This window comes from Sus scrofa, chromosome 17, assembly GCF_054392235.1.
Source record: "Sus scrofa isolate SSC_HxYL_T2T_F1_AM1 chromosome 17, Sscrofa_HxYL_maternal_Yorkshire_Landrace_v2.0, whole genome shotgun sequence".
Taxonomy (NCBI): domain Eukaryota; kingdom Metazoa; phylum Chordata; class Mammalia; order Artiodactyla; family Suidae; genus Sus; species Sus scrofa.
Window position 1 is genome coordinate 51,333,871 of NC_139399.1, and position 27,833 is coordinate 51,361,703.

The 27,833-nt window shown below is 50.4% G+C and overlaps 1 long non-coding RNA gene across 2 annotated transcripts in view; it reads right to left on the reverse strand.

Moving 5' to 3' along the window:
• Positions 1-7,955: 7,955 nt before the first annotated feature.
• Positions 7,956-27,833, reverse strand: part of LOC110257414 (uncharacterized) — a 45,032-nt gene continuing 25,154 nt past the window's right edge. Inside the window, exons 1-5 of one of the 2 annotated variants that reach the window (XR_014832709.1) lie at positions 23,840-23,943; positions 15,425-15,515; positions 15,108-15,243; positions 13,292-13,378; positions 7,956-8,762 (exon numbers count right to left, since the gene is read on the reverse strand). This is a non-coding gene — a long non-coding RNA (uncharacterized LOC110257414). Of the gene's footprint in view, positions 8,763-13,291; positions 13,379-15,107; positions 15,244-15,424; positions 15,516-23,839; positions 23,944-27,833 lie in introns of those variants that run through there. The other variant, XR_014832708.1, reaches the window with a different exon arrangement.

Below are 27,833 nucleotides of genomic sequence, written 5' to 3' on the forward strand. Positions count from 1 at the left end.
AGACCAGGCCAGGGGTCTAATCAGAGCTGTTGCTGCTGGCCTACACCAGAGCCACAGCAATGCCAGATCCAAGCCTCATCTGCAACTTACACCACAGCTCATGACCACGCCATATCCTTAACCCACGGAGGGAGGCCAGGGATCGAACCCACCACCTCATGGTTCCTAGTCGGATTCATTTCTGCTGTGCCACGACAGGAACTCCAAGTTGGACTCTTACTATCTTTTCTTTTTCTTTCTTTCCTTCTTTCTTTCTTTCTTTCTTTCTTTCTTTCTTTCTTTCTTTCTTTCTTTCTTTCCTTCCTTCATCTTTCTTTCATCTTTCTTTCGTCATTTTTGGCCACCCTGCAGTATATGGAGCTCCCGGGTCAGGCACCAGAACCACAGTCTCAACCCAAGCCGCAGCTGCATCAGCACAGGATCCCCAACCCATTGCGCTAGGCTGGGGAACAAACCCTCATCCCAGCAGCTCCCAAGACATTGACAGTCCTGTTGTGCTACAGCGGGAGTCCTTGCAGTCAGACTCTTAACCCACTGAACCAGGGCAGGAACTCCCAGGACTGTCCTGATTTTGGGAAAGAAAGTCCTATGTCCCAGGAAATGGCTGGTGGGCCTCACAACACCACACCTGGCTCACTTCAATGTGCACAGGAAGGACCTGCCATCTCCCTTCATCCAGCCATGGTCCCAGGGCTCTGAGTGGTGGTCCATGGCGCCCTGTGGGGCAGCACATCCTGACCAGGACTGGAGAAAGGGGTATATCTGGGTTAGCTCAGGCTGCTATAAGAGAACACCGTAGACTGGGTGGCTGAAAAAAACAACATGTATTTTTCACGGTGATGGAGGTTGAAAGTCCAAGATCGGGGTGCCAGCCTGGCCAGGATCTTGGTGAGGGCACTTTTCCTGGCTTACAGATGGCCACCTTCTTCTTGTGTCCTCCTGTGGTGGAGAGAAGAGAGAGCTCTGGTCTTTCATCCCCTTAAAAGGGCACTGACTCCTTCATGAGGGCTCCACCCTCACGACCCAGTTCCCTCCCAGAGGCCCCACCTTCAAATACCATCACACTGGGGATGCAGCAAGGGAGACTGGGGAGAGGGGTGACACTAGCATTCAGTCTATAGCAGGGTACTGGGGGCAGAAGAGAATCAGGTCTGAGTAATGACCATGACTTCCGCTGACCACCCTCTCCTCCCCCGGATACAACTTGAGAGAGATTCTGTTCAGATGATCCCTGGGCAAGAACTCCGCACCAGGCCAAGTCACCTTCTCTGAGCATCAGCTTTCTCACCTAAAATGAATAATCATCCCAACCTCAAAGAGCTATAATAAGCAGTAAATGAAATAGAGCATATGAAATGCTTTGGACTTGGTAAGCACTCAGTGGGTGTTTTGTTTTTAGAGCCACACCTGCAGCATACGGAAGGTCCCAGGCTAGGAGTCGAATGAGAGCTACAGCTGCCGGCCTACAGCACAGACACAGCACCTTGGGATCCGAGCCCTGTCTGCGACCTACACCACAGCTCACGGCAATGCTGGACCCTTAACCCCACTGAGGGAGGCCAGGGATCGAACCTACGTCCTCATGGATATTAGCCGGGTTCATAACCAGCTGAGCTACAATGGCAACTCCCTCAGGCAGTGTTAATCATTGTCCTCATTCTCATCCTCCAGGGCACGGAGGTGGTGGGCAGGGGCTGAAGGAGGAAGGGGAGGGGAAGGGTCCCACGTCCTCTCTCAGCCACAGAGCAGGAGACCCAAGTTCCAAATCCTATCTGTTCTCCCTCCAAACCAGCACGGGCCTCTTCATCAGGCTCCGAAGCACCATGCCTAAGGCCAAGGATATTTTACAGATGCCCAGCAATGTTTTAACCTTTTCTTCTTCATTTATTGTGGTAAGAACACCCACCACAGAAAGTTGCTCTCCTCTCCACACATTTTTAAGCGTATAATACATTACTGTCGACTCTTGGTACAACGTCGTATAGCAGATCTCCAGACCTTATTCATCTTACTTAACCGAAACGCCTTTTATTGAATTATATGTGACATATAACATTGTGTAAACGCAAGGTGTAGTCACCTGAAACTTTATGCCTGTCGACGAGTAACTCTTCCTCCTCACCCCCAGCCCCTGGCAACCACTGATTTTTTATGAATTTGATGATTTTAGATACTTCCTATAAGTGGAACCATGCAGTATTTGTCTAAATTAGCTAATTTTGCTTAGCAAAAATGACCCCAAGGGCGTTCCGGTCCTGGCTCAGTGGTAACAAATCCGACTAGTATCCATGAGGATGCAGGTTCGATCCCTGGCCTCACACAGTGGGTTAAGAATCTGGTGTTGCTGAGGCTATGGTTTAGGCTGGCAGCTACAGCTCTGATACAACCCCTAGCCCAGGAACATCCATATGTCTCGGGTACAGTCCTAAAAAAAAAAAAAATGACCTCAAGTTTCATTCATGTTGTCACGTAGTGCAGAAATTCCTTCTTTCTTAAGGCTGAATAGTATATACGGTATTTTTAATTTTTTTTAAATCAGGAAAAAATTAACTTGAAGAATAGACAACAAAAATGTTTCACTTTTTTCTCTCAGAAAAAGATGAAAGCTTTAGGACAAAAAAAAAAAAAAAAAAAAACCTGTTATTTTGGAAGGGGCCCAAAAGGCAGAACTGTCCAAAGTCAACAAAAGTCATAAGGCAGCTCTGCTCAAAACCACACCTGCCTTTTTTGATGCCTCCAGGCCTGTCCCAATTCAGGCCATGTTTGCCTCTCTCCTGGACAGCGGGGAAAGCCTCCCAGGGAGGTGCCCAGCCTGCTGTCTCAAATCCTCCATAGAGCAGCCAGCATAATCTGTCACAATCATAAATCTGACTGTGTCTCCTCTCTGCTGAAAACCTTCAGTGGCTCCCCATTGCCCTCGGGACAAAGTCCAAACTCGCAGGCATGGCGCACAGGCTTAGGGTGGGCAGTTCCATGTAGCCCTTCTGCCATTCTCCTGCCACTCTACCAACCTTCTTACCCTCACACCTGCCTTTGCATTTGCTGTGCCCTCTACCCAGAATACCCTCTCCCTGCGAACTCCTAACCATCCCTCAAAGCCCAGCTCCTCTCAAAGAAATTCTACACATTCACCATGTTGCGATTTGGAGGTCAGGGGCTGTGTTTCCTTTCTCATCTCTCCAATCACCGCCCCACTGCCTTGCTTAGAGCAGCTGTCCAGTGAGGCGTAGAGAGTCACTGCCAGCATCTGGGCCCACTTCTGCCCGACCCTGCCCCCAAGCCCCCGCAGCCCTGTGCTTTCCAAGTGCTGAGGAGCTCCCCATGGTTCTGTCCATTCCTTCCACATCCAGCACGCTAGGAGGGCAGCATCTAAGGTGCACAGGGGCAAAGTAGCCCTAGGCGAGTAGAACTGTGACCTTAACCAACAAACCCCTCTCCAGCAGAAGCCATCAGCCAGCCAGAGTTGGAAGGGTGGCTTTCCATGCCAAGAAAACCCCGGGGGCCATGTTCAGAGACTCGACTGGGGCCCAAGAGATCTGGTGCAGCCTTCATCTGCCTGTGACTGTGCACTCTTCCGTGCCTCAGTTTTCCCATCTGTAAAGAGTGGATTGGGCTAAAGCCTAAAGAAAGGGTTGCTCCTAGCCTGGCTGTGAAAGCTCTCCCAGGGCCTCCCATCAGCCGGGACAGAGTTACCAACACAGAGGGAAGAGCGCCATCTACTGACTCCCAGTACCAAACCCCCAAAGAAATCAAAACCTGCAACCAGTAAATTGCTCGTATTCCCCCTTTGCATGGCCACAGCCCCCTCCCCGTTGCACGGAGCTGAGGGTACACCCTCCAGCATGGCCAAGGGGCTTTGGCTTCACTGTTCCCAGACCCCAGACCCCAGAACAGCCAGGAGTCCTGTGTCATCCCGCCCCCTGTGTCAGACCCAGCACCAGGGCAGCCCCCCAGTTGCCAGACCCCCTCCCCTCACCCCGCAACTCTGGGCCTGAGGCTAGAGGTGGAGAACAATGATCCCTCTTGTGACTAAATTTCCCCCTGAAGATCTCATTCAAGATGTTAGAGTGAGCGATCATAAAAGGAATTAATAGTTGATTCGCTGTATAATTTCCTAGTTCAATATACTTTAGTGCAGCGACTAAATGAGCCGTCCCGGCCGTTCAGTGGGGCCAGATAGCGACTTTATCACTGGGATCTCAGGCTGAGGAATAAAAGCAATTCTTCTGAAGTAATTGCGTCTAATTAAAAGAAACATTTAAAAAGTGTAACCAAAAGGAATTCATTTCAAATGGAAAATTAATGCTGAAAAATAGCCCTGAGCTCTCTTGTCACAGCTAATAGCCAGGCAGCCGCAGAATAATTAAACTGTTTTGAAATGTCGATACCATCCTCCTCAGGAGTAGACGGGCACTGCTGAGCACGTCGCGGGCATCAGCTTCCAGAGAAGTGGCCGGCACTGGGACGTGGGGTCAGCCACAGGCTTCCAGGGTCGGGGGAGGGAGGACCAGACCACCCTGGATGAGGCTGGAAGAGGTTGGCGCCAAGGCCCTTCATGGGAGGAGAACTCGGGCCTCTCCAATGTCTGGGTATCCCATGAAATCCTTAAAGAACCCTGCAAGTCAGGTCTTTTCATTATGATGAATATTCTGATCATTCGTTCACAAAGGGGGGCTCCCAGGGACCAGGGACCTTGTCCAAAACTACAACATGGAGCAGAGCCAAGACTCAAACCCAGGTCCACATGCTCAGGTGTCCTTGTCACTCCCACCACACTGGATGTTAGGACTCAACCCTGGGAGAGAGGCCCTGTGCCTGCTGATGCTGCGGTTCTCCTGGGGAATCACACCTGGGGAGCTCTGGAAAGCCTGCCCCAGGGGCTGCTCCAAGACACTTTGGTTTCATTGCTCTGGGCGCTGCCTGATCATCAGCAGCTTTCAAAGCTGCCCAGGTGACTCTCCAGTGCATTTGGGGTTGAGAACCACTGATTCACCCGGTGGATATGTCATGAAATCTTCCCGCCCATTTCCCCAGGAAAGAGCCTGGCCTTCTCCACGAAACGGCAGTGCGAATACTCATTGCAAGTTTGCAGCCTGGATGAAATGGCCTAATCCAGGACTGGGCACTTAAGAGATGCTAAATACACATTAGTTTCCATTCGGAGGGCAGCAAGAAGTAAGAAGATGAAGTGTCTGGTCCACCTTAACTATAGCTTCTGACTCCATTAAAACCTAGAAAGAAAACTACATCTGAACAATTTAACAGTGAAGATGATATAGTCAAAGTGCTTATGTTTTTGAATCTGGAATGGGGAGGTCATGCTGGCTTTAGAAGCAAACCTGTATTACTGAATATACACAAAACCCACATTTTTTTCAAGAGCTTATAGTTATTCAAACCAAGAGTTGCCTGTGATCAGTGATTAGGGGGGCATGCTTTAATGAAACAGAAGAATAATTTATAATCCATGAGTTGTTTATGTGCTGACAAGCATTTCTAAAGACCTTGGGAACGCTTGCAAAGTAGGTTTCAACAAGCACCTAAACCTTATTTACACCATTAGGAGCTTTAGAAAACACTTTCTTTATACATATGCAAAGATCCCCAGCCCTGCTTTAGGAACTGCAAATAGATTCCAGTTTTCAAAGATCCTCAGCAAAGCACCCATCTGCTTTGGTAATGGCTAAACCCCTTAAAAGGCAACCCCAGGATCTTTAAGGAGGGTCAGAGAATTTTGGAACCCCAGACCCCAAACCCACAACCTTCCCTTCTGATGAAACACGGCTAGTGCGGTGACTCCAGGATCTTTGCAAGAGTGAGGGACCTTCTACAACATACTGGTTTTGCTGCCAACTATCACTTCTTTCCCTGGTGATTTTCTCTGGCCATCAAGTCTGCTGTGTCCACTTGAATGGAAGGCCAGAAATGCAACCTACACCCTCAGAGCATCTCTCAACCAGGGAGCAATGAGAGTTGGCGGATAAACACCCCAGCTCCCTCGCCCCTGGGGTAGACTAACCTTGTGAGGTTCTATGCAGCCTCCCACCCTTCCCAGCAGAATTAAGCCTCAGGCACACGGTGGGAAGTAGCAGGATCACACAGCTGCTATTGGCTGCCTTCCCCGCCCTGTCTCACTTCCTCACTCCCTGTGTTGTCTCCACATCCCAAGTAAACAAGTTGCATTTGAATCCATGTCTATTAAGGCAGCCCCTAAGAATGACACCTTTGGAGTTGTCAGGTCAGCGGTCGTCATGGAGATCCATCCCAAACTGGCCCCTGAGCACACTGCGGAGGAAGGAGTATAGACTTTGGGAGCAGAGATACATGGATTCCAAATCTGGCTCAGATGTTTACCAGCTGCCTGACAGGAGAAGTCGGTCAGCCTTGCTGAGTCTCTCTTTTACAGGTAAAAAAAAAAAAAGGAGGAGGGAGAATACAATGGGACCAACTACACGGCACAGTTGAGAAGACTCGTTGAAATCCTGCAGGTGAAGCCCTTGGCATCAGCAGGTATTTAGTTAACAAGTGTTGGTAGAAGACTTGTTCCATGATAGGCGCTGAGCCTATCACAGGAGGGATGCAAAGGGGCTTCCAGGGAGAAGACAACTCAATCATGATGTTGCTGGTGACCATGCTGGAAATTGATGGGTTTGGATAGCTGGGGTCCCCACTAGGATCTCCTAGGGTCTAGAGCTATGCTGTCCAATAGGGTAGCACCAACCAAACATAGCTTTTTGCATTTAAATTAACTAAAACTAATTACAATAAAGTTCCGCTTCTCGGTTGTACCAGCCACAGTTCAAGGGCTGGGCAGCCATGTGGCTACTGGTTACCTGCTATAGACTATGTGTTTATGTCCCTCCCTCTGCTTCCCAAATTCATGGGTTGACTCTAATCCCCAGTGGGATGGTATTAGGGGAAGGGGCCTTTGAGAAGTAATTAGGTCATAAGGGTGGAGCCCCATGAATGGAACTAGAACCCTTATAAAACAGACCTCAGGGAGATCCCGTGCCCCTCCTGTCCTGTGAGGACACGGCAAGAACATGTTCATCTTGGAGTTCCCACTGTGGTCCGGGGGTTAAGAACCTGATTACAGCAGCTCAGGTCGCTGCGGAGGGGCAAGTTCAATCCCTGGCCCGGCACAGTGAGTTAAAGATCCGGCATTGTCGCAGCTATAGCTTGGATCTGATCCCTGACCTAGGAACTCCATATGCTGTGGGGTGGCCAAAAAAGAAAGAAAATAATAATAATAATAAGGCCTACTTCAAAAAAAAAAAAAAAAAAAGGATGGAACAATCTTTTGGTACCTTGGTCCAGTTCAGATGCCAAAAGCTATAACCAGATTAAAGGAAGAGCTGGAGGGGGGGCAAGGGGGAGTAAGAAAGACACATACCAAGGCTTAATGGCAAGAATAAGGCTACAGGGAGTTCCCTTTGTGGCTTAGAGAGTTAAGAACCCAACATAGTGTCTGTGAGGATGTGGGTTCGATCCCTGGACTCACTCAGTGGGTTAAGGATCCAAGATTACCGTGGCTGTGGTGTAGGCTGGCAGCCGCAGCTCTGATTCAACCCCTCACCCGGGACCTTCCACATGCTGAAAGTGCAACTTTAAAAAACAAACAAAAAGAAATAGGTTGCAAAAAGAAAAGGTCCAGCCAGAACCTTCAGGGAATAGTACTTGAGGCCCGGTCAGCCCTGGGACTTCTTGTCTGTAGCCACTGCCCACCGTGGTCCAGCAAAGTCGAATCTTTCAGGATGGAACACTCCTCATCTCCTAGCCCTCCCCAGTCTGCCCCACGCCTCCATTTCCCTTTATCTGCTCTTTCTTTCCCCCCAACCACAATATGCTCAAGTCATCCAAAACTTTCCCTTTATCACTGAGCCTCCCTAATTAAGCTAACATTATTAGAAGGTTGAAAAAAAAAAAAAAAAAAAAAAACAACCTCCCAAATTCTCTTTGCGTTTCAGTAGCTCTTTAATATGCGAGGCAACGAGAGATGAGCTTCTCCTAATTGCCAGTCCCTGGAGTAGCCGGTCAGAAAATGAATTGATGCGTTTTTTCCTTATGAACAATGCATGTAGCACAAATTGCGGTGGCCGTCACCAGAGATTTAATTACAAAATATCATTACTTTCACACATCATTTCAGATTTGGCCTGATCAAATCAAAGTGAGGGCGAGAGGGAGAGAAAACTGCACTCTTAGCAGGGTCACACACTTGGGGGTGGCTGGAAAGCGGGAGGGAGCTGGCACCGTGGAAATGTCCTCAGGGCCATCGCAGAGAAAGCAGCTGCCAGAGATGCGAAGGAAAAAAGGAGGCTCCTGGGGTTTGGAGCTTCAGCGAAATGGAGGCTGTGGGCTGGGGGTGGATCCCCAGGGCACGGAAGGACCCCTCTGGGGAGGCGTGAGGGCTGCAGAGAGCATCGCCATTCTGCAGCTCGAAGGGGCTGCAGAAATCCCCTTCATCCATGGCTTTAGGCAACTGATGTCTCCAGATTGTTCACTCCACAAACGTATCTTGAGCACTGAGTGTGTGCCAGACACAGTGTTAGACCCCAAGGCTGTGAGACAGGAGCAAAGGAATGTGGTCCCTGCCTTCATCGGGTTCACACACTGGTTGGAGAAGCAGATTTGAATCAAGTCGTCACGAGAGAGGAAGACAGAGGGGTAGTGGAGCCAGACTTCCTGAGTTTGAATCCCTGCTCCATCACTTAATAGGTGTGGGATTATGGCTAAGTTCCTTGGTACCTCAGCCTCCTCATCTGTAAAATGGGGATAAAACTAAGACTGACCATATAATGGCCTTGAGGATAAGATGATTTAATATTTACAACATACATGGAACCATGCCTGGCACGTGGTAAGCTCAACGTATGAGTGCTTGTTAAATAAATATAAATAGAAAAAGGGCAGCTAGGAGTTCCTGCTGTGGCTCAGGGGAATCAGTACCCTCTCTGCAGGGCCAGGATGCAGGTTTGATCTGGTGTAGCCAAAGCTTCAGCGTAGGTTGCAACTGCAGCTTGGATCTGATCCCTGGCCCAGGAACCCATATGCCACAGAGCTACCAAAAAACAAACAAACAAACAAACAAAAAATTGCAGCTGTAAGAAGCAGAGTATAAATGCCGAGAGCCTATAAGAGGAAGATTCAACATAATCAAGAAAGTCAGGAAAGGTCTGGGCTGAAATGCAAAGAAAGGGAAGAATTGATTAATTAAAGGATACACTAATGCGGAAGGGATGTATCAAAGAAAACAGCAGATGCAAAGGCCCTGTGGCTGGAGCATGCTCAGCAAGGGCAAGGTTTTGAACAAAAGGCCAATGTGGATGGAGCGTGGTGCAGGTTAAGGATGAAGAAGTTGGCAGGGCAAGTCCATGTGGGGCCTTGAAGGCCATGGTCAAGAGTTTGGTCTATAAAAATTACCCATTTGCAATGGGAGTTTTAGGAGCGTTCATCTCTCAACAGATTTATTGCAAATGTGGCTCCAATTTTTTGTTTTTTAGCTTGGCCACACTTGCGGCATATGGAAGTTCCCAGGCCAGGGATCAAATCCAAGCTGCAGCTGTGACATATGCCATAGCCGTGGCAACGCCAATCCTTAAGCCACTGTGCCACAGCAGGAACTCCTTTTTGTTTGTTTTACACATGTTTGTATAAAAGATATTTATTTCAACTATGCCACAAAGGGTATTACTGAATAATAGTAATACATGTTGTGAGTTTCATACAGTGATATTGCTGCACCATATCATACAGGGACTGTTTTATAGCACTTAAAACAAATATTGTATGGCCAACCAAAATTGTAATACATTTATTGCAAATGTGGTACCAATTTTCCCCTCCCTGTATATACATCCCTTGCAGTGTGACTTTGCAGCTCCTCTCAACAAGAGATGAAGTCCGTTTTGCCACACTTTGAAGCTGGAATGACGCTGTAACTTGTTTTGCCCAATAAAACATGCTGGAAGTGACACTGTGCCAGTTCTGAGCTCAAGCTTCCATCAGCCTTGCATGCTTCTGCTTGTTCCCTCAGAACTCTGCTCAGCCACCAAAACACCAGCTTGACCTAGCCTGCTGGAGGATGAGAGACCCCAGAGGATAAAAATGAGTCATCTCAGCCAAGACCATTCTAGATCAGCCAACAATCAGCTGACAGGGAGGGGGCCCTAGCCAGGAGCAGAACTGCTCAGCCAAGCCCAACCAGGATATGCAGAACCATCAGCTGACCCAGAGAATTACAGGTTTAATAAAGAATTGTTGTTGTTAAGTCATTAAGTTTTGGAATGGTTTTTTACACAGCAGTAGCTAACTGATACACACACTTGGGGAGGCGATGCCTCATGAGAAATAAGAGAAAGAGAAGGTACTATAACACAGGGCGATGCTGACACATCCAAGATGTACACAGAGTGATGGGAACACCTAGGAGGGAGGACTTAGCTCTTTGGGGAAGAAGCCAGTTAGAAGTGGCTTTCTGCAAGAGAAAAAAATGAGTATGTTTGTCCCGGGAGAGCAGTTGGAAGGAGCCCACCAGAAAGAAGAAAGAACGTGGCCAGAGGCATGATGTTATGAAGAGAGAGGGGGCTTGGTCAAAAACAGGGAACTTCAGGTTCCTCTGGGACAGAGCTAAAGGCAGAGCACCAGCCAAGGAGCACCCAGCTGGGAGGAGGCGGAGAGGCTCATAGGAGCACTCACGAGGCTGTAGAAAATGAGGCAGTGGGCTCAGAAGGGGGGGGCCTCGAAAGGACAGAGTCAGGGCTAGAGGGCCAAGGAGGAAGCACAGCTCCTCTACCAGACCCACACAACTCCTGGACGTGATGTATGTCACAGGAGTGACCTGGACCAACTACAAGGCCATTGCTGCCCTGTGTGGCCTTGGCAGGTTTATCCTCTGTGAGCTTGTGGGTATAGGATTCCCACCCAGCTTCTCAGAGGTCCTCCCTCGGAGATTAGGAAATGAAGCCTGGGAAGGTGCCTTGTATAGGAGCAAGCTCAGGCACTCGAGTTGGGGGCGGGGAGGGATATTCTCACTCCTCATTCTGCTTATTTTCTCCAGTTTCATCCAAAACAGGGAGTTTTCCCCTGAAATTGCACAGCAGTTGGAATCCCGCAGGAAGCAGATGGCAGTTGAGGGAAGTCTAATTTTTTTTAAGTTGAGTGGGACACAGAAAAGCCCACCAGGATGGTGGTGTGCCCCAGGGATGGGGAAGGAGAACAGGTCCTGAGACAGGGAGGGAGGAGGGGCTACCGGGTGTGGCTCTTGTCACCAACCTGTTAGAGAGGGAGGGAGAGAAATCAATGCCCCAGCCCTCACTCTCCTCCCTGCTCCAGTCTCCGGCCAGAACTTCCCATTGTTTGGGCCCATCCAGAAGTCAAAGGCAAGGAGGGCCACCATGCGGTCTGCAGGTCAACTTCCCGGGGCCCAGGCAGGGTGGGGAAAGTGGACAGAGGCCCAGGAGGCACGTGGAAGACATCCAGCACCATCTTCTTGAAGGAAGGGCCACCTTCCGAGGAGAAGAAGGCAGATGCTCCAAGACCTGCTGTGACATGGGCCAGGGAAAGGACAATGACCCCTGCAACCAACCATTCTCCATGCAGGTGTCAACCCAGTGGTTCTCAAAGTGTGGCCTGGGGAACCCTTAGGGGTTCCTGGGATCCTTTCAGGAGTTCCGCAAAGTCTAAATAGTTTCATAGTACTAAAATGTGATTTGCCTTTTTATTCTCCTTCTCTCACAAGAGTATGGAGGGATTTTCCAGAAGCTATTTGTAGTAGCCACAGTTCCTTGAAAAGGCCATTAAAATACTCCTTCCTTTCCAAGGGCCTATTTCAGTGAGGCCAGATTTTTTTTTGGCTATGCCCATGGCATGCGGAAATTCCCAAGCCAGGGATGGAACCTGCACCACAGCAGCAGTGACAACCCCCTTCACCACAAGGGAACTCCCAGATTTTTTTCACACACTTGAACCAGGACAATGCAACGGATCAAATGCAGGAGATGTGAGACTGTCTGTCTCTGATTCACCTTAATCTTTTCAGAGAAATTCAACATAAATTGATGTCAAAAGAAATTAAGGTAAGGAGTTCCTGTCGTGGCGCAGTGGTTAACGAATCTGACTAGGAACCATGAGGTTGCAGGTTCGATCCCTGGCCTTGCCCAGTGGGTTAAGGATCCGGCATTGCCATGAGCTGTGGTAAAGGATGCAGACGCAGCTCGGATCCCATGTTGCTGTGGCTCTGGTGTAGGCCAGTGGCTACAGCTCCAATTAGACCCCTAGCCTGGGAATCTCCATGTGCCACGAGAGCGGCCCTAGAAAACGCAAAAAGACAAAAATAAATAAATAAATAAATAAAGGTAAAACTATGCCACTCTTCTCATGTCTTTTTCTTGTTCTGGAAAATATTGCTATTTTCTGTTAAAGACATGATTTGCATGGATACAGAATAGGTTATTGCTATTAAAAAGGGATTCATAAATATTTAGCTGTTTTAACTTCTAATACAATCCATATTGATGGAGATTGCCCACACTAACCAAAGTTCTTCGAGGGCTTCCAAAATTTTTAGGTATGTAAAGGAGTCCCAAGATGGAGCAGTTTGGTACCCACTGCTCTATCGGGTGCTAAGAACAACTATCTACACTAACTACACTGGTTATAACTAACACTGTTCACCTCCTGGCAGAGAGGACACTGTGACTCAGAGACGGGACAAGATGACACCTCCACCACCACCATGAGACTCAACCAACTGATGGCACAGATTCAAGACACACCCCCTCTCCCCCACGGCCGCACCATCCACACAGCCCCACCTTCCTCTGCATGCACCTGTTCGGTCCCCTCCTCCAAGGGAAAATGACAGGGATTGATTGATCTCAGGGATCAGCTACAAACAGTCCCTCCATGTGGCCATGTTAATCAGCTTCTACCAGCCAGGATCTGGCCCGTTTGAAAGGTTTATAGCAACAATGTGGTGTTGATTTATTTCTCCTTAATAAAAAAGTGATCAAGTGAAACCTGCATCTATCATTCTATTTATCACTCGGAGTGATTTATGAACTAATTATACTGGCCGTGGCCGCTGGCTCTAAGTATGGACAGTGGGGGGAGGTGGGGTCAGCAGCACAGCCCTGGACACGCCCACGCACCCACCCTCTTCATCCAGCCTCACCACTCACACACGCAGTGAGACTCAGCTCTCCCAGGGTGGGTGTCGAGACGCTGATGAGAAGGGGGATGGGGAAGGAGGGAGGGGCTGTCCCAACCCTGCCAGGCACTCCTTCCTTACCTTGTCCCAGGTGCCGGCAGCTCTGCCCCTCAGCTTCCTCCTGGTTCTCTGGAGGGAAAGGGGGTCTCCCAGATCTAGAGGGTCTGACTGGTTTGGGGAGGGAAAAGATGAAAGACCAAAAGGAGATTCCAGGCTAATGGGAAACTGCCAGAGGTCCCCCTCTTCTCCTCCTTGCTGCTTCGGGTAGTGGGTAGTGGGTAGTGTTGTAGGTAAAACACAGGACACCCGGGTAAGTTTGCATCACAGATAAACAATGAACTACTTTCTAGTGCAAGAATGTCCCCTGGGAGTTCCCGTGGTGGCTCATTGAGCTAAGAAGCCAACCCAAGGAGTTCCCGTCATGGCTCAATGGTTAACGAATCTGACTAGGAACCATGAGGTTGTGGGTTCAATCCCTGGCCTCGCTTAGTGGGTTAAGGATCTTGTGTCACTGTGAGCTGTGGTGTAGGCCGGCGGCTACAGCTCGGATTAGACCCCTAGCCTGGGAACCTCCATATGCCACGAGTGCAGCCCTAGGAAAAAAAAAAAAAAAAAAGGAACCCAACCCAAACCAACCCAATGAGGATTCAGGTTCCATCCCTGGCTTCACTCAGTGGGTTAAGGATCTGGCATTGCTGTGAGCTGTGGTGTAGGTCGCAGTTCGGCTCAGATCAGGTGTTGCTGTGGCTGTGGTGTAGGCTGGCAGCTGCAGCTCTGTTTCAACCCCTAGCCTGGGAACTTCCGTATGCCAAGAGGGCAGCCCTAAAAAGAAAAAGAAAAGAAGAAAAAAAAAAAGAATGTCCCAAATACTGCATGGATGTCCTGAAAAATCTGGCAACCCCAGCCACAGAGCCGTGAGGCATCTGGTAGGGTGTTCAATGGACTGGAATTGCCACGACGCTCAGGGTCCGCTGTACCCCTCTGGGTCCTGTGGGCTCCAGTGGGGGCTCCAGGCAGATGTGACTTCTCAGAGCTGATGGGAGGGACTCTCAAGCTTCCTGAGCTTTATCTGTGAAACTCGAGCCCCCCACCTAGTTCCTGTCCTTCCCCCAAGGGGCTGCACAGGGTGGTGGGGGTGGTTGAGTCTGTCCTTCACCAGCTGCACTACAGAGGACTGTCTGGGGGCTGTCATGGCTGGGCCCCCACCCCTCTCTGAAGGTCAAGTTCCCTTAGTCCTCTTGGGAAAATAACCACTCTAAGTTCAACCTTCTTCTTTTTCTTTTCTTTTTTTTTTTTTTTTTTTTTTTTTTTGTCTTTTTGCTACTTCTTGTGCCGCTTCCGCGGCATATGGAGGTTCCCAGACTAGGGGTCTAATCGGAGCTGTAGCCACCGGCCTACGCCAGAGCCACAGCAACACAGGATCCAAGGTGTGTCTACGACCTACACCACAGCTCATGGCAACGCCTGATCCTTAACCCACTGAGCAAGGGCAGGGATCAAACCTGCAACCTCTTGGTTCCTAGTCGGATTCGTTAACCACTGCGCCACGACAGGAACTCCAACCTTTTTCTTTTTCATCATCTTTCCTGAAACACCGGGTTTGGGGTAGGAAAAGTCAGAAGGTAAGATGTCACAGCCTTTGTGGGAGAGCACGGCGCCCTATGTGTTGACACTGAAAGTAAGTGTACGCAGCCATCCTGCTCCCAGGCATCCAAAGGAGGAACACGCTCCAGTCTTGCACGTGTAGGAACACGGGCATCCGCCAAAGCGCCATTTCCATTAACCCCAGAAAGAGCAGAAGCAGCCCCGAGTCTATCAGAGGAGAACTAGGGAAGCAGACGGCGACACAGACAAACTACCCTGGAGTAAAAGGAAGGAGGAGAAGATATTTACTAACCTGTCAAGATTTCCAAGATGTACTGCTTTTAGAAAAGAGCAAGTTGAAGAGTTCCCTAGTGGTGCAGCAGGTTAAGGATCAGGCGTCGTCACTGCTGTGGCTCAGGTTTGATCCCTGGCCCAGGAACTTCTTCATGCTACGGGGATGGCAAAAAAACAGAAGCAAACTAAAACAAACAACAACAAACAGAGCAAGTTGAGGAACATTCTAGACTAGGGTTTCTCCGCCTCGGCTCTCTGTCTTGACATTTTGGACTCAATATGTCTTTGTCGTGGGGGCTGCCTTGGGCACTGAAGGATGTTTAGCAGGGTCCTGACCTTCACCCACTGGTTGCCAGTAGCACCCACTCCACCAGCTGTGACGATCAAATACATCTCCAGACGTAGCCGAATGTCCCCAGGGGGCAACCTGCAAGGAAGAACCATGCTCGGGTCATGAGGGATGCTTACGTGAGCAAAAGCAAACACCAAAACCCGCGTTTCTGCAGGAACTTGGGTAAGTTTGTGTGTGCACAGAGAATGTCTGGCGGGCAAGCCTCTGGACTGGGACCAGAGTCCCCTCTGGGGAAGGGCTGGAGTGTGGCTGAGGAAGAGGAGGCTCATGGGAGATTGCCACCTTATTATATTATGTTTGCCAATGAGGACATATGCGTTTCTCCCTTTCTTGTCTAACAGGGGAAAGAGAGGGGAGAGGAGAGAAAAGGAAGGAGGGGGGAGGGGAAGAAGGAAGGGGAAGGGGGGAGGAATAAAGAAAGGAAGGAAGGGAGCTCCCATCGTGGCTCATTGGAAACAAATCTGACTAGTATCCATTGAGGATGCAGGTTCAACCCCGGCCTCGCTCAGTGCGTTAAGGATCCAGCGTTGCGGTGAGCTGTGGTGTAGGTCGCAGACCCAGCTCAGATCTGGCATTGCTGCGGCTGTGGTGTAGCCCGGCAGCTACAGCTCTGATTCCAACTCTAGCCTGGGAACCTCCATATGCTGTGGGTGCGGCCCTAAAAAGACAAAAAATAAATAAATAAACATAAAAAGAAAGGAAGGAGGGAAGGGAGAGGGAGGAGAGGAGGGAAGGAGAGACAGGGGAAGCAGGGAGAAGGGGGGAGGAGGGGACCCCAGAAGCCAGATCGGTGGAAACTCCGTGCTGCCTTTTCCTCTCTGGTCCTCACTGTCCTCAAAGCAAAATAAGGAGTTCCCGTCGTGGCGCAGTGGTTAAAGAATCCGACTAGGAACCATGAGGTTGCGGGTTCGGTCCCTGCCCTTGCTCAGTGGGTTAAGGACCCAGCGTTGCCGTGAGCTGTGGTGTAGGTTGCAGACGTGGCTCGGGTCCTGCGTTGCTGTGGCTCTGGCGTAGGCCGGTGGCTACAGCTCCGATTCAACCCCTAGCCTGGGAACCTCCATATGCCGCGGGAGCGGCCCAAGAAGTAGCAAGAAGACAAAAAAAAAAAAGCAAAATAAGGGGACCGCACACGCACAGGTTCCTCCCGCCCTGCGCTCAGCCCAGGCGAGCCCCAAGGTGACCCGGCCCTCCCTCCAGCCATCCTACCCACGCGGCCCAGCGGTGACACAGAGAGAACAGACCCCAGCTTGGCCCCCTTCTCCCTCTCAGCACCTCTAACTGATTAGCCTCGTGGGGGAGGAGGCGGAACAGGGTCTGGTCAGCCGCCCAGCTCCACGCTGAGGACGTGGTCGAGGCTTGATTAAATAATTACACAGAGCCTACTGAGTAATCACACGTCTCCAGAAACCAGGAGCACCTTCCGAGGAGGCCCCATTAGGGATGCGGGGGCGTGTGAGTGAGTGTGTCTGTCTCCTGCCTGTGAGCAAATTATCATCAGGAAGCCTCATTTGCAAAATGCATCCAACTCCCCCCTCTTACTCCATCCCCCCCAAACCCAGGGGGTGTGAGGTAAGGCCTGTTCCACCACCCAGGACCCTGAGGCTCAGAGCAATCTGGGGCTGGTTCAAAGGCCCAGGAGGAGGGTGGGGGCAGATCCAGCTCCAGCTGACCCCAGGGGGCTGGTGCCGAAGGAGCTCAGGAAGTTGGCAGGGCCTGGACAAGGTTCAGAACAGAAAGATCCTAAGAGAGATTTTGTTCTTTGTTGTTTTCTGTTTTGTTTCCCCACTGGGACCGTTTTTCTCCTTTCAATTTTTGGAAAACAAACCCAAACCTGGCCCATGAGACTTCCTGATGGAGCAGCCCAGCGTGTGGAGTGAGAGGAGGGTCTTGCCTGCAGGTGCCCAGGTCCCCACCCCCAGGCCACCGGAGGCTGCGGGATGAGGGGGCTCAGCTGGTCCGGGGGCTCTGCTCCCAGGCTGACCCCCTGGTCTTCAGTGAGCTACACCCTCTCCAAGGCAAGGGCCGCGGGGATCTGGATGGACAGGAACCCCTTCCAGCCCCGGGGTCTGGTTTAACTGGGCTCTCCTCCGAGGCCCGCAGGGGGATGCCCGCGGCTGGCTCCTGGTGGATCCAGCTCCCCACCAGCCAGCCGGCCTCATTGGCTCCTCCTGCCGGAGCAGCCCAAATTCATTAATAATGATTAGGGTCTCCTAAGAAGAGGCTCGCAATCAAAGGGCCATTAAAATTAAGTGCTGGAGGAGCGTGGGGCGGGGGAGGGACGCAGAGAGGAGGGTGGAGGGGGTGGGGGATGGGCTGGCAGAGCTGGGTGTCCGTAGCCCCTTCTCTGCTCTGTCACCTCCTTACCACCACACCACCTTGGGTTGGTCACGCCTCGTCCTCAGTTTCCAGGATGTGAGGCTCAGTTTCTCTGAGATGGAGGGGTCAGTGATACCCAGCTGGTGGGGGGAGAAGTCTGGGGTGACCCTAAGATGAGGCTCCGGGACTCTGAGGGAGTTAGAGGAAGGGGAGAGAGGATGCCCCCCTGCCAGGTGAGACCCCCGAGAGTGGGTGGCCCAGCTGTGCTCACTCAGGTCCCTGGCACCGCACTCGGCCCTCCTCAGTCCCAGCATCCCCAGGGCAGGGCCACCACCCTCTTCTCATCTCTGGGCAGGAGCAGAGCCATCAGGAGTGGCATGGGAGGGGCGAGCAGGGGACCCAGGTTACCCCTAGACCTTAGAGGAGGGGGCTTCCCAGCCCCCAGCCCTTTCCACCCCACGCCCTTCTGCTTCCCAGAAGGCCTTGGGTTGCAGAAAGGAGGCCCCGGTCCCCCACTCACCCTCCACCTGAGTGGGTGACAAGAGTCTAAGACGTGGCCCGCTGCTGGCAACAGGACCTCCAAGGTGGAGTCCCACGCACAGGCTGAGAGATGCACCCCCTTCAAGGAAGAGAGTTCAAACAGGAGTAAAGGAGGGAAGCAAGGAATTAAACGGACTCCTGCAGCCTGTCAGGTCTGGCTCTTCGCTGGGAGGAGAGACGTCAAAATTCCAGAAGTGCTGCACCCCCGGTTGATGTGGCGTTTAATCCCCCTTGAGGACAGGAAATGACATTTTACAAAGGCCCCTCTTATGTGCCCAGCACTCAATCTTGTTGCTTCATCCGATGACCGCAAGGATGCCACCAGGCTGGAATCAGTCATTCCCATTGTACCGAGGGAAGATCTCAAAGACCACGCAGCCGGGGTGTCTGGGACGGTCACGGTGCCAAAGCCAAGATTCAAAGCCAGGAGCACTGGGTTCTGACTCACTTCCCCTCCCACCCTAACACTTGGCAGCTAGGAGATGGGCGATGACACCCGTGGTGACTGCAGCTGACACTTCCCAAGACGCCCCCCCCCCTTTTTTAATTTGAGAGAAGGTGGGAATGTTTTTTTGTTTGTTTGTTTTTGTTTTTTTAACATTTCAGCTACGATTTCCTTCATTTGAAGTGAGATTCCTTCCTGAATTCCTTGGATTGAAAGCAAAGTTTCCTCCAACTTTTTTTTTAATGGCCACACCCGCAGCATATGGAAGTTCCCCAGGCCAGGGATTAAATCCAAGCCACAGGAGTTCCCGTCGTGGCTCAGTGGTTAACGAACCTGACTCGTATCCATGAGGACGCAGGTTCAATCCCTGGCCTCACTCAGTGGGTTAAGGATCCGGCATTGCCATGAGCTGTGGTGTGGGTCGCAGACTTGGCTCGGATCCTACATTGCTATGGCTGTGGTGTAGGCCAGCAGCTGCAGCTCTGATTTGACCCCTAGCCTGGGAAGCTCCATATTGTGCGGGTGTGGCCCTAAAAAGACATAAATAAATAAATAAATCAGAGACACAGCTGCGACCTATGGGTTAAAGGACCTGCCAGCTCCTTTAACCCACTGAGCTGGGCCAGGAATCGAACTTGTACCTCCACAGTGACCTGAGCCACTGCAGTTGGGTTCTTCACCCACTGTGCCACATGGGCCAGGCTCTCTCTGCAGATGTGAATCTCTCCATTCTCCCCACGAATCCAAGAGGCCAAGACCCTCGTACCATTTCAGAAGGAAGACACCGAGGCACAGGAAGTTAAATGACTGGTCCAAGATCACAGACAGGGACATGGCCGAGCCAGGACTCCACCTGACAGGGCTCAGCCTTGCCCTCCATGGGCCCCACTGGCACAGTGCTTGGAAAAGAGCAACAGATCCATAAATAAATACTGGACAGAAGCGGGGATTGGTAGCTGTAGGGAAAGATAACAGATTAGCAGAGCAGGTGGGTAATGGTCAAGAGGGGCTGTTCAGGGAGTTCCTGCTGTGGTTCACTGGGTTAAGAACTTAACTAGTATCCATGAGGATGTGGGTTTGATCCCGGCTTTGCTCAGGGGGTTAAGGATCTGGCGTTGCTGTGGCTGTAGTGTAGGTTGTAGATGCAGCTTGGATCTGGGGTTGCTGTGGCTGTGGTGTAGGCCGGCAGCTGTGGCTCCAATTCAACCCCTAGCCCAGGAACTTCCATATGCCATGGGTGTGGCCCTAAAAAAAAAAGGAAAAAAAGAAAGAGGGGGCATTCAGAGCAAACTGTGTGGGTTCACATCCCAGCTCTGCCACTTTTTAAGTACAACAATCTTCTTGATCTGTCTCTGTGTCCATTTTCTTATGTGAAAAATGACTAATAATAGTTCTTGCCTAACTAGGGTTCTTCAGAGAAACGAGTAAGTTAACCATGCAGCCTGGCACCAGCTGAGAGCTCACAGAGGCTGTGGACTGACTGGCCCACAGCCCAGCCCCAAGGTGTTCTTATGAGGCCACCAAGGATGGTCAGCCTCCACAGGTGCACAAGCCCTAGAGTGAGCACCTCCTTAAATGCTGCACCCTGGGCACCTCGCTTGCCTCACCCTAGTCCCAACCCTTGTCTGCGCCCTCCTTTCGACCTGGGCTTCCCCAGTCTCCTGGGGTCCTGCTGCCTAGACCCAGAGGACAGGGGCTCTCAGACAGCCCTGCAAAGATCTCCAGTCTGGTAACAGTAAGATCCCCATCACTGAGAAGTTAGAGCCAATGGCCACTTGGAGCCCTGCAAACAGGATGCATGGAAGCTGGAAACCACCTGAAAGCTGGAAACCACCTGAAAGCTTTGAGCGCGCTGATGGGGGCAAGCAGCGCTGGTGTGAATGGTCACAGCGCCACCTGGTGGTAATGTGGGGGATGGCCCAGCTGCCCCCGCCTCGCCCAGACCCAGGGCATCCTCCAGCTCCCCCTCCCCCCTTTGCCCCCAAGTGTTTCTCACAACTGAGGCATTTAGATATTTAACAAATACTAATCGAAGTCCTAATCAATACCAAGCACTATTGATGAACGGTTTTCTTCCATTATGTAATTGAATCCTGACAACCCTCTAAGAAAGTATCATTATCCTTTTTATAGATGAGGACACTGAGGCTCAGAGACTCAAAGTTACTTACCCAAGGTCACACAGCCAGCAAGGGGCAGAACCGGGATTTGAGCTCAGACATTCTGAGCCTAAGCCTTAGGGGATTCAGTAAGAAAGGAAATAGGCACCTCCCCTAAAAGCTCCCTAGAGCTTATCCCGTTTGAGCACAGACATCACAAATTCTGCATTAGGAGCTAGGGATGAAGAAGGCGATCAGGTTCCTGCCTGAATCAAGCTTGTGGGAAGGACAGATATTAACCAAATCATCACACGGGTAAATACACAACAGTGACAAAAGACCTGAAGGAAAAGTATGGGTTCTGAGACTGGACATCAGGGTGCCTCCCTGGTCTGGGGGTAGGTGCCTCCCTGGCCTGGGGGGCGGGGGCATCTTCCCTGAAAAAGTGATGCCTTGAGCTGAGATCTGGAAGAGGAGCAGGGCTTACCCAGGCATTGAGCAATCCTTTGCTCATTAGCAAGTGAAAGCAGTGTGGCAGCCATCCATGTTTTGTTTGTCTGGTTGGTTGGGGTTTGTTTTTTTGTTTTGTTTTGTTTTGTTTTGTTTTCTGTCTTTTTAGGGCCATACCCATGGCATATGGAAGTTCCCAGGCTAGGGGTTGAAACAGAGCTGTAGCCTCCAGCCTACACCACAGCCACAGCAACTCGGGATCCAAGCCTCATCTGTGATCTATGCCTACACAGCTCACGGCAATGCCAGATCCTTAACCTACTGAATAAGGCCAGGGATCGAACCCACGTCCTTATGGATACTAGTCAGGTTTGTTACTGCTGAGCCATGACGGGAACTCCCTGTCCATCTGTGTTGGCATTATTTTGTTACCCATATATGAATCCATAAAGAGGGGCTCCCTTGTGGCACAGCGGATTAAGGATCTGGCATTGCCACTGCAGCAGCTCGGGTCACTGCTATGGCTCAAGTTCGATCCCTGGCCCAGGAAACTATCACATGCTGCTGATACGGCCAAAAAAAAAAAAAAAATCATGAGTAATTCATGAGTAATTTTGCAACTTGAATACTCCACATCGTTCTTCAGATCTTTGCATATCAGATTCATTTTAATAAGGAGGCCATCATGCCATTGACGCTGTCCACATGCACTGTGATTTATCTATCCACGGCCCTGCTGATGGCCTTTGAGTTGTTTCCAATTGTCATGCCTAGAAGTTCCCGTGGTGACGCAGTGGTTAATGAATCCAACTAGGAACCATGAGGTTGCAGGTTCGGTCCCTGCCCTTGCTCAGTGGGTTAAGGATCCAGCGTTGCCATGAGCTGTGGTGTAGGTTGCAGACGCGGCTCAGATCCCGCGTTGCTGTGGCAGTGGTGTAGGCCGGCAGCTACAGCTCTGATTCGACCCCTAGCCTGGGAACCTCCATATGCCACGGGAGCGGCCCAAGAAATAGCAAAAAGACAAAAAAAAAAAACAAAAACAAAAACAAAAAAACAATTGTCATGCCTACAAACAGTGCTACAGTCAACTATCTCCAAGCAGATGCCTCTTGAAGTGTACATATGTCAGCGTTCCCCTGAGGCGAGGGTCTGTATTCCTTTAAATACCTTTCACCATCATTTGGGTGGGGGTGGGGAAAAATGTTTCCTTTTTTTTTTCCCCCCTTTTTAATAGCCACACCTGTGGCATATGGACATTCCTGGGCTGGGAGTCAAATTAGAGCTGCAGCTGCAGGCCTATGCCACAGCCACATTGAATCTGACCTATGCTGCAGCTTTTGGCATCGCCGGGTATTTAAATCACTGAGCAAGGCCAGGGATCAAACTTGTATCCTCATGGACACTGTTGGGTTCTTAACCTGAGCCACAACAAGAACTCCTAAAAAAAATACATTTCTATTAATAAAAAATGTATATGAAAACAAATGCATTTACTAGTTCATTTACCCTGACTGAAGCCGGGTTAAGTTTCTGAAACACATTTGCTAAAATGTTTCCCACATTTCTGTAGATTTCCTTCTTTCTTCCCTTTTTTTTTTTTTTTTTTTTTTTTTTTTTTTGTCTTTTTGGTATAATGTTTCCAAGATGGACAACTTCTTAGAAGACATACTTAAAGGGTTCTAAATGATGTGAGGTTTTTTTTGGTTTTTGGTTTTTGGTTTTTTGGGTTTTTTTGTCTTTCTCTCTTTCTTTTCTTTTCTTTTTTTTTTTCTGTCTTTTTGCCTTTTCTAGGGCCGCTCTCGTGGCATATGGAGGTTCCCAGGCTAGGGGTCTAATTGGAGCCGAGCCGCTGGCCCACACCAGAGCCACAGCAACTCGGGATCCGAGCCGTCTCTGCGACCTACACCACAGCTCACGGCAACGCCAACAAGGCCAGGGATTGAACCCGCAATTTCATGGTTCCTGGTCAGATTTGTTAACCACTGAGCCATGACAGGAACTCCCATGTGAGTTTTTTTTTAAATCACTCATTTCATAAACAGGACCACCTTTTACAAGCCTGATTTCAAGATTTCAGCTGAGAGCTCTGTAGGCTTCAGGCTGGCAGGTCTCAGGCAGGTGGCACCCCTAGGGTAACACCGGGTGAAGACGTACATTATCTGGAGGCAGGTGGCTCCTTGGAGGAGGGGCTTACCTTTCCACGCAAGCATTTGCGCGCTGCAACAGTGTGCATGCTGCCCAGTCTATGAGGTGCTTTACGGGAAAACCTGAGTTAACCAGCGCCGTGCTTCATGTGCTCTGGCCCCTTCACCTGGCTCCAGGTGCATGTGTAAACTCCACGAGAGGTTTCTAGAGCATCAAGTCTGACACAGACATTGTAGTCCATGGAAGGGGGGGTGGAGGGGCGTGAGGGGGCGGGGCAAGGGGGGTCCTCAGTTCTCATCAGCCCCTTTTCAGAAATTGCCTCTGATTCTCAGAACTATGGCTAGTGAATGGTGAAAGTGACTTCGCGACCAGGTCTCACTACCTTCTCTCGTAGATTCACTCACCGGGCACTCCCTATGGTCCCCCTCTTGTCCAGAAATAAGCTGAGCAGAAAGTCTAATCCCAAGAGACAGGGCATCTGATCCAGCAGCAGTTCCAACATATGCCACCAGGTGGCAGCACAGATCCCACTCTGGCCCTAGGCTCTCGGTGGCCTGGGGGTCCACTAGGACCCTCAGACCTGCATCCCCACCCTGCCTTGGGGTGCCTCTGTCTGTCTCAGCTGTGTGACTCACTCTGGGTCCCCCTGTCCCCATCAGAAAACCCCTCCAACTGGATAGAATACTGCAGTCACCTAAGGCACAAGGAATCTCCTGAGCCCTCAGAGAAGGCTGTTCCATTACAACACACTGGAGGTACACAATGGAGCTACCAGGCAAGCCTGGAAAGCTCAGCAGGTGACATGAGGAAGCTCAGGCCTGTGTACAGCAGAGAGACAATCTCCAGAGCCCAATCATGTCACCCTAGCCCCTGTCCCAGCCTCTGTCCTTTCCTTCACCTGTGGCCCCAAGAAGCTGAACCCAAGGGTCATTGGTCTCTGGCCACATGCCAAGCCCTGCCTTCTCTGTCCACCACTCCAGGCAGCGCTGACCTCACTGGCCCCAGCTCCCTACACACTCTGCCTCAGCAAAGGGGAGTCCCACATGAGGCCCTATGTCTCTAGACCAGCACAGATCCATCTGATGGCCCCTGAGATGCTGTCTCTGGCCTGGATTCTGGCCCTTGGTGCCCTGATACCTGGACAGGGCAGACCAGCCAATATGAGAAGATGAGCAAGGGTAAGCCATGACTCTGGAGACCCTGCCCTGAGCCTGAAGCCTGAAGCCAGAGTTCACCTCTGTAAGCACTGCCCTGAGCACAGTGCCTGGCACATAGTAGAAAAGTTCTTAGAAAAGAACTGTGAAATAAGTAAAAAATATAGTAATTGGATGTCTTCCCAGAAGAGAACCCGAAACACCTGTAAAGTGTTTTACCATTTTCAAGGCACTTCCCGCAGTGATCTCATTTCATTCCCCCCACCAAGCTACAGAGTAGGTACTATTATTACCCCACATTACAATGTGTTCCTTCCCTCTCATTGCAGTAACAAATTACCGAGAGGTAACACAACACAGATTATGCTCTTATGGTCCTGGAAGTCAGAAGCCCAAGGCAGATCCCACGTGCTAAAATCAAGGTGTCTGCAGGGCTGTATCCTTCTGGAGGCTCTGGAGAATTCATTTCCTTGCCTTTCCCAGCTTCTAGAGGCTGCCTGCAATCCTTGGCTCATGACCCACTTTGTCTTCAAAGCCAGCAATTATCCCATCTCTCTGACTAAATGCCTTTAAGGACTCCTGTGATTAGATTGGGTTTACCCAGATGATCCAGAATAATCTCCCCATCTCAAGGTCTGCAACCTTGATTGTATCTGCAAAATCCTTTTTTTTTTTTTTTTTTTTTTTTTTGCCACACCAGCAGATGCAGAAATTCCTGGGCCAGGGATGGAACCTGCACCACAGCAGTGGAAGGGAACTCCAAGCAAAGCCCTTTTTTTCCACGAGAGTTAACATATTCACCGATTCCAGGGATTAGAACATGAACATCTTTTGGGGTGGGGGGCGGGGGGCAGCAGGAAGGGTAGGTATTATCCAGCCCAGCACATACAGATTCAAAATCAGAGGTAAATTAACTTGCACACCTCTCCCAGCCTGTGACTAATGAAGTGGAATTCAAAGCCAAGTTTGGGGGGCTGCAGAATCTGAGCTCTTTCTTCTCTCGTTGCCAGTATAAATACCCAGGGTCTCAGGACCACTTTTTAAGAGCCAGAAAGGCTGAACAGCCCAGCCCCCTGAAGAGTAAATACACCCTCAGAAGTTCCCGTTGTGGCTCAGTGGTAACAAGACTGACTAGTATCCATGAAGACACACGTTCAATCCTTGGCCTCATTCAGTGGGTTAAGAATCCAGAGTTGCCATGAGCTGTGGAATAGTTCACAGACTTGGTTCAGATCCTGGGTTGCTACGGCTGTGGCTGTGGCTGGCAGCTGTAGTTCCAATTAGACCTCTAGCCTGGGAACTTCCATATGCCGCACATGTGGCCCTATTAAAAAAAAAAAAAAAAAAAAGTACACCCTTTCTTTTATGTTTAAAAAAAAAAGTCGTGGGAAAACTTTCACTTTATTTCCGTTTAGTTTCATTGTTTCAACATAAATACAGTTGATTCTTTTTTTTTTTTTTTTTGTCTTTTTGCCTTTTCTAGGGCCGCTCCTGTGGCATATGGAGATTCCCAAGCTAGGGGTCTCATCAGGGCAGACAGGTACACCAGAGCCACAGCAACGCAGGATCTGAGCTGCATCTGCAACCTATACCACAGCTCACGGCAACACCAGATCCTTAACCCGCTGAGCGCAGCCAGGGATCAAACCCGCAACCTCATGGCTCCTAGTTGGATTCGTTAACCACTGCGCCACGACGGGAACTCCTAAATACAGCTGATTCTTGAACAAGGTGGGCCCAGTAGAGTTGAAAATCCTCACCTAACATAGTGTAATTGACCCTCAGTGTCGGCTCTTCCACGTTCAGAGATTCAACCAACCACGAATCGTGTAGGATATATTTAGCGAAAAAAATCAGCGTGTAAGTGGACACATGTAGTTCAACCCTGTGTTGTTCAAGGGTCAAATGTACATCATATTCAACCAGAGGGAGAAAGGATTTGCCCACCTTGTACGCAGGAATAGGAGAGTGGGCCTGCTGCTCCCATCTCTGGACTTTAGGCTGCCTCTCTCTGCGATTAAACAACTAGCCAGCAGATGGCGTGCCAAGTTCACAGCAGGCTTCTCACCTCTGGACCATGCCTTTTCTGGGGGTCCAGGGGTGGCCCATGTAAAAAGGGTCTTTCTCTTCTCTTCTCCAAAAACCCAGTCTAGTAGGAAATGCCCAAGGGGGTCCCAGCAGGGCAAGGCAAAGGGACAAAGTCCAGGGACTCACGCAGCTTCAGGGCAACCAGTTTGGGAGCCTGCACTACTTCCTGCCTCATCCTCTGAGGCAGCGGCAGGGACCCGAAGGCAAGCCGGCTGAGTCAATGAGAGCGTCAGGCTTATCTGCAGAACAGCAGAAGGGAGGAGCAGCTGTTCTACAGGACGCTTAAGATAAGCCGACACCTTACATACTTTTTTACACGTTTATTTTTTCATCTCATCTTTCCTGCGTACCTATAGGGGACCTGGCATTAAGCGTAGGAAACTGGCTGGGGAGAGAGCACCATGTCCACGTCGGTTTTTAATCTCTCCAAATATCCACAAAAATAAACAGGGCAAATTAGCAAAAGCAAAGCTCATGGACAACATTTGTGTCAAAATTAGGTGGTAAAGTTACCCTCACGAACACCGAAGTAACAGGAGTGGGGGAGCACAACCCGGTAGCCGCCTACGTGTTATCAGCTGCCTTGGAGTCCCCCTCCCCCACCTCCACCCTCGAGGCGATTCCTGGCTTGGCCTCCTCAGAGGGAAGCCAGGGGGTGTCTGCTGGACCTGACAAGAGGACAGCCCCCAAATAGCCGGCAGGTATTCAATGGTATTGAGTGGAAAGCATGCAGGGACAATCGGAGAAAAGCAACTGAACCTGGGAGGGGTCTCTCTCACTTCCAGAGGAAGAGAGGGCGAGGGTCCTCAGGACCGACCACAAACGCAAAACTGCTTGGTTCCGTTCCAGGACAAGGTTCCACAATGAAAAGGACATCCTTGGAGCCGGATCTAAATAGAGGCTTGATTAAGACCATCAGGAGGAAGGAAGACGATCCAGATGGAAGTGGCGGAAGGAGATTGCTCAGGGAGACCCCGGAAAGCAAAGGGGTCTCCACGTGCAAACTTGAGGAAGGGAGGCTTTCTTCCCCCGCCCCTGGGTTAGAAATGCAAAACAGAACGTTGCCTTCAAGTTCAAGGAAAATAATTCCACCTAAAAACAAGCAACAGGAGCTCCCGCTACGGCACAACGGGACAGCAGAGTCTTACGAGCTCTG